The sequence below is a fragment of the Macrobrachium rosenbergii genome, chromosome 54, assembly GCF_040412425.1.
Source record: "Macrobrachium rosenbergii isolate ZJJX-2024 chromosome 54, ASM4041242v1, whole genome shotgun sequence".
Lineage (NCBI taxonomy): Eukaryota > Metazoa > Arthropoda > Malacostraca > Decapoda > Palaemonidae > Macrobrachium > Macrobrachium rosenbergii.
The window spans coordinates 39,738,198-39,743,197 of NC_089794.1; the positions used below are offsets into that span (position 1 = coordinate 39,738,198).

The following is a 5,000-nucleotide window of genomic DNA, read 5'->3' on the forward strand; positions in this document are numbered from 1 at the left end:
TTTTTTCAGACTGACTACGGAGCTCTTCGTGGGGAAACGCCAACGTGAGTATTCTGTAAAACAAGTTCTCTTCTTTTCATGGACTAAAAGGGACTAAAAGTTACAAATCTTGATGTGTAAAAGGTTGATTGAACTCTGAAATTGAGGCTGTCAAGCCGAGCACTGGGACAACGTTCAGCCAATACTTAAGGTAGTGATTGATTGGTTTGGGGATATTAACACTGGCGTTACAACATTTAGGTTACTGAAGCCGTAATGAAATCAAATAGGAAATTAAAACGATAAATAAATAAATATGTTTAAAAGGAGTTTCATATAAGAAATATCTAAAAATATATATACATAATCATATCTGTAAAACAAAAATACATACGTCCATACCCACATACTGTATATTAAGGCAGTTAAAAGAGGGTGTTGGAGCGGTTGGACAGGATAATAAAGAGACCCAGAAAAGGTACGTATATCAGTTAAAAGGCATAAGGATTAAATTGGGAAAAACCCCACACTTGCACTAAGAAGATACAGTTAGAAGTATTAAATAACGAGGCTGAATAAACAGAAGCAGGAAGGAAGTAAAAAGCTAAAAAATGATTGCTTGGAACACCTTTTAGTAATGCCTACAGCGCATCACATGAGGTGCAATGACTGCACTATACACCCACCATAGATATACACAGACGCACACACATACACAGACAGGACTGATTTATAAAAAAATAGTTTTTGGTAAATATAATTCCCAAAAATTATACATACATATATATACTCTGTATATATGTATATAATATATATGCATATACATATATATACATACACATCATAGCAATAATAACATCAATTATAATCATACCAATCATTGTCATCATTTCTGTCATCAATAACATTGATAATAATGGCATTATTATTATTATTATTATTATATTATTATTATTATTATTATTATTATTATTATTATTATTAGCGCTCTCAATTACATAACCGTAAATCGTAGCTGACAAATACAAAAATAGGAAAATATTATAGAAAATTACAAATCGAATATGTAGCATATCTACCATGTATTAAACTATAAGAAATGAAAGTGATGCCTACACTGTATCTAGAGAGAAATACTGTGAGCAGTATTAAAAGTTCTTTTAACGTCTTTTTGGCCTTCAGATGCATTGAGTTCTGCATTTGACTTTTCATCCGTTTCATTTGGTTTCTTCTCATTCAGCTGTTCAACTTCTTTAACTTTGCCTAGCTCCCAATTCACAGCTTTAGTGAAAATCCATATTCCAGCAGCTGCCAATATATCCAGTGCCCATAGTGACTCACTGACACCACAATATCTACTGCCAGTGGTGACTCACTTACACCGCAGTATCCAGTGCCAAAAATGACTAATTGACACCACAATATCCAGTGCCAATAGTGACTCACTGACATCACAATATCTAGTACCAATAGTGACTCACTGACACCACAATATCCAGTGCCAATAGTGACTCACTGACACCACAATATCCACCGCCAATAGTGACTCACTGACACCACAATATCCAGTGCCAATGGTGACTCATTGACACCATAATATCCACCGCCAAGAGTGACTCACTGACACCACAATATCTAATTCCAATAGTGACTCACTGACACCACAATATCCAGTGCCAATAGTGACTCACTGACACCACAATATCCAGTGCCAATAGTGACTCATTGACACCACAATGACACTGACAATATCCAGTGCCAATGGTGACTCATTGACACCACAATATGACCACCGACACCACAATAACTGAGTGAATCACTTGCACTGATCCAGTGCCAATAATGACTCATTGACAATATCTAGTTCCAAATATCCAGTGACTCACTGACACCTCAATGACTCCAGTGCCAATAGTGACTCACTGACACCACAATATCCACTGCCAGTGGTGAATCACTTGCACCATAGTATCCAGTGCCAATAATGACTCATTGACACCACAATATCCAGTGCCAATAGTGACTCACTAACAAAAGGGCAATAAATCAAACAGAGCGAGGTGTGGAATCCTCTTCCTGCTTCTGCTTCTCTTACTCTTACGGCCTTCTTTCCTTCAGTGATAGGGCTATCGTCTCCTTACAGATTAAGTCCACCCTTCTTCCCATTTCTGTTGGTTTCCTTTGCGTGTGATCGTCAGATTAACCCTTGTAATTTCAAGACAATGATGAATGATGTTTATGCTGATTTCCGCTTTAACCTCTTAATTTTCCCTAACAATATGATCCACACTTTTGTTTCAGTCATAAGGAAAAGTAGCGCTCTCTCTCTCTCTCTCTCTCTCTCTCTCTCTGTCGAAATTAGGAAAAGGTTCGAATTCTGGACAACGTCTGGGCGATTTGGGAACGTTTTGTTCAACACATCGTGCCTTTGCTGACCATAGCAGAGAGAGAGAGAGAGAGAAATATCAAGTCAGAATAAATACCACAGCATGACAATACACAGCAAAGGACCTTGACTTGATTATCCTCAGCCAACCGAGGACGAACCATTGCTCATTTAGTCTTTCCCTCTCAACCGAACTCCGACCTGCTTCTGACGTCAATTTCCTTTGTCACGAGTCACAAGAGCGAGAATGCTTGCCTACGGTCATGTGCCATCAACGTTATCGCTGAAGGTAATCAGGAGATGGCGATGAACAGAGTTCTCTTCTTCAAAATAAATAAGACGTCGCAAAAAAAAAATGGTCGCTTCTCCTGACTTTAATCAGGCCTTTTTGAAACCGCAACAATGGTGGCATCGACGGTTCATGCACAAATACTGCCGCTTATGTAAGTGGATCATGTCTGTTTTGTGGATCTCTCTCTCTCTCTCTCTCTCTCTCTCTCTCTCTCTCTCTTTTTCTATCTGATAAAACACATTATATATACTCACAAACACTATATATATATACTGTATATATAGTGTTTGTGAGTGTGCGGTTGTATGTATATTTGTTTGTGTATCACCTTAGCTTCGCCTCACCAGCAAGTCCTGAACGGGAAGGAACGAGAAGGAAACCACTTGTGATCACTTCCTGAAAACCCATTGTACTTTCAACTGTGTTAAGTAACACCCAGAAGAAAGAGGTATGAGGTCTAGTAACTCCATCCTGTGTGTGTATATATATATATATATATATATATATATATATATATATATATATATATATATATATACATATATATATATATATATATAAATATATATATATATATATATGTATATAAATATATACATGTATAATGTATATATATATATATAAATATATTACATGTATAATGTATATATATATATACATATATATATACTATATATATATACATATATATATATATAGATATATATATATATATATGTATATATATATATATATATATATATATATATATATATATATATATAATAGATATGTCAACAATCTATCATTCACTAAAAATTCTCTTGCCTACACTCAGCTTTCACTGTTTGAAAAAGTACTGACAAGCTTTCAAAGCTATTATAATTTTTTGCATTTTGTAAATAGTTTAATAAACTTTTCTTTCATTCTCGTTTCAAAACTAAACTTCACTCCCAAAAAATGAAACTTGGTTCAACAACACACTTCCGTATTGGTTTCCATAGACACTCCAAGTCTTTTTGCATTCTTAATTCCAGTTATCCTTCCTGCTTCATCTATCCTTTGACGCTCCTCTTCTATCATCCTACCACTATCAGTTACATTTACTCCCAATTACGTATGCGTATGCAAATCCACTACCTCCGGTTTTCTACGTTCCGTACCAACAACCATCATATAAGTTTCCATTTGCCCTCATAACCTTACTCTCACTTAGATCCACTAACACTTTCTGTTCTCAAGAATACTTTCAAAGCCTTTCATTATTTCCTGCCCACCATTACCAATCAGTGCTGTATCGTCTGCAAACATCTATTCATAAAAATTCAATTCACCGCCCATTTTTATATCCCGTAACTCTGCAGCTTCAACACATCAAATATCCTTCCTCTAACTTCCCAAGCTCCTTCCATAAGGGTTAGGAATAGTCGTGGAGTCAATACACTTGCCCGTAGGCGTTCGCTAGACCACTCAAAATTGTTGACGCAATACTTTGCGTGTCAATAATGTCACCTACACATGTCCCTTCAAACGCTAAAAAGCTACTCAGTTGGCATCAGACCATCGCTGAGTACACATTCCTCCCATCTCTTGAATCAGCACACTTCCTGTATTTCCCCCCACTGACATAGCTATCCCATTACCAGCATATCTATTCCAGTATATCTGTTTCCCTCACACATACTAACCCATTCCATTTCCTACAACACATCCTACATTTTTCACTTCCGCGCCACCCGTCGCCCTATATAAAATTTTAGGCCTACCATCCATGGCCGCCCCTTCTCCACTATATCTCTTTTATTATCCAAGGACGCTACGGTTTCAATCCGTTTTGTCTGTTTGCAAGTCTGTCTGTTAGCAAGAATAGATGGTCAGATCTAAGTGTGGATCCAAATATCGACCGTGGTTCGATAGATTTGTTTCCCAGAGAAACTGATCAATTAATCAGACCGCTTGGATTCACTATTTCAGCCTATCGGCTTGTACAATCGTATATCGTAATTTGCCACACACATACACTCACACACAAGCACCCACACAAACACATACACACAATCACACACACAAGCACACAATCACACACGCACATTCAATCTTGCACTATCTCTCACCCTGAAAGTAGGGGGGATACTTATAGACGCTACGAAATAGCACACTCAGAAGATGCATAATTTTCCCTTTAATATTTTTGCATCCATACAATTTTGGTTTCACCATTTTTGCATCTATATAATTTTGGCTTTAACATTTTGCATCAATATTGTGAAGTATCCTTCACTATGCACCCTAGACAATCCAATCTTTCTATGCAGTGCTCAGAACTCCCCTAAAACCAACTTTTACACCCAACCAGGCACTCTC

The 5,000-nt window shown here is 36.9% G+C and overlaps 1 protein-coding gene across 1 annotated transcript in view; it reads left to right on the plus strand.

Annotated features, from left to right (window-relative positions):
• The window catches only part of LOC136835001 (solute carrier family 7 member 14-like), a 686,661-nt gene that overhangs the window by 476,750 nt on the left and 204,911 nt on the right, over positions 1 to 5,000 (plus strand). The window contains exon 3 of the mRNA XM_067098012.1: positions 1 to 44. This exon is cut by the window's left edge and continues 27 nt beyond it. The gene's annotated coding sequence lies outside the window, so the exon portion shown is untranslated. The remainder of the gene's footprint in view (positions 45 to 5,000) is intronic.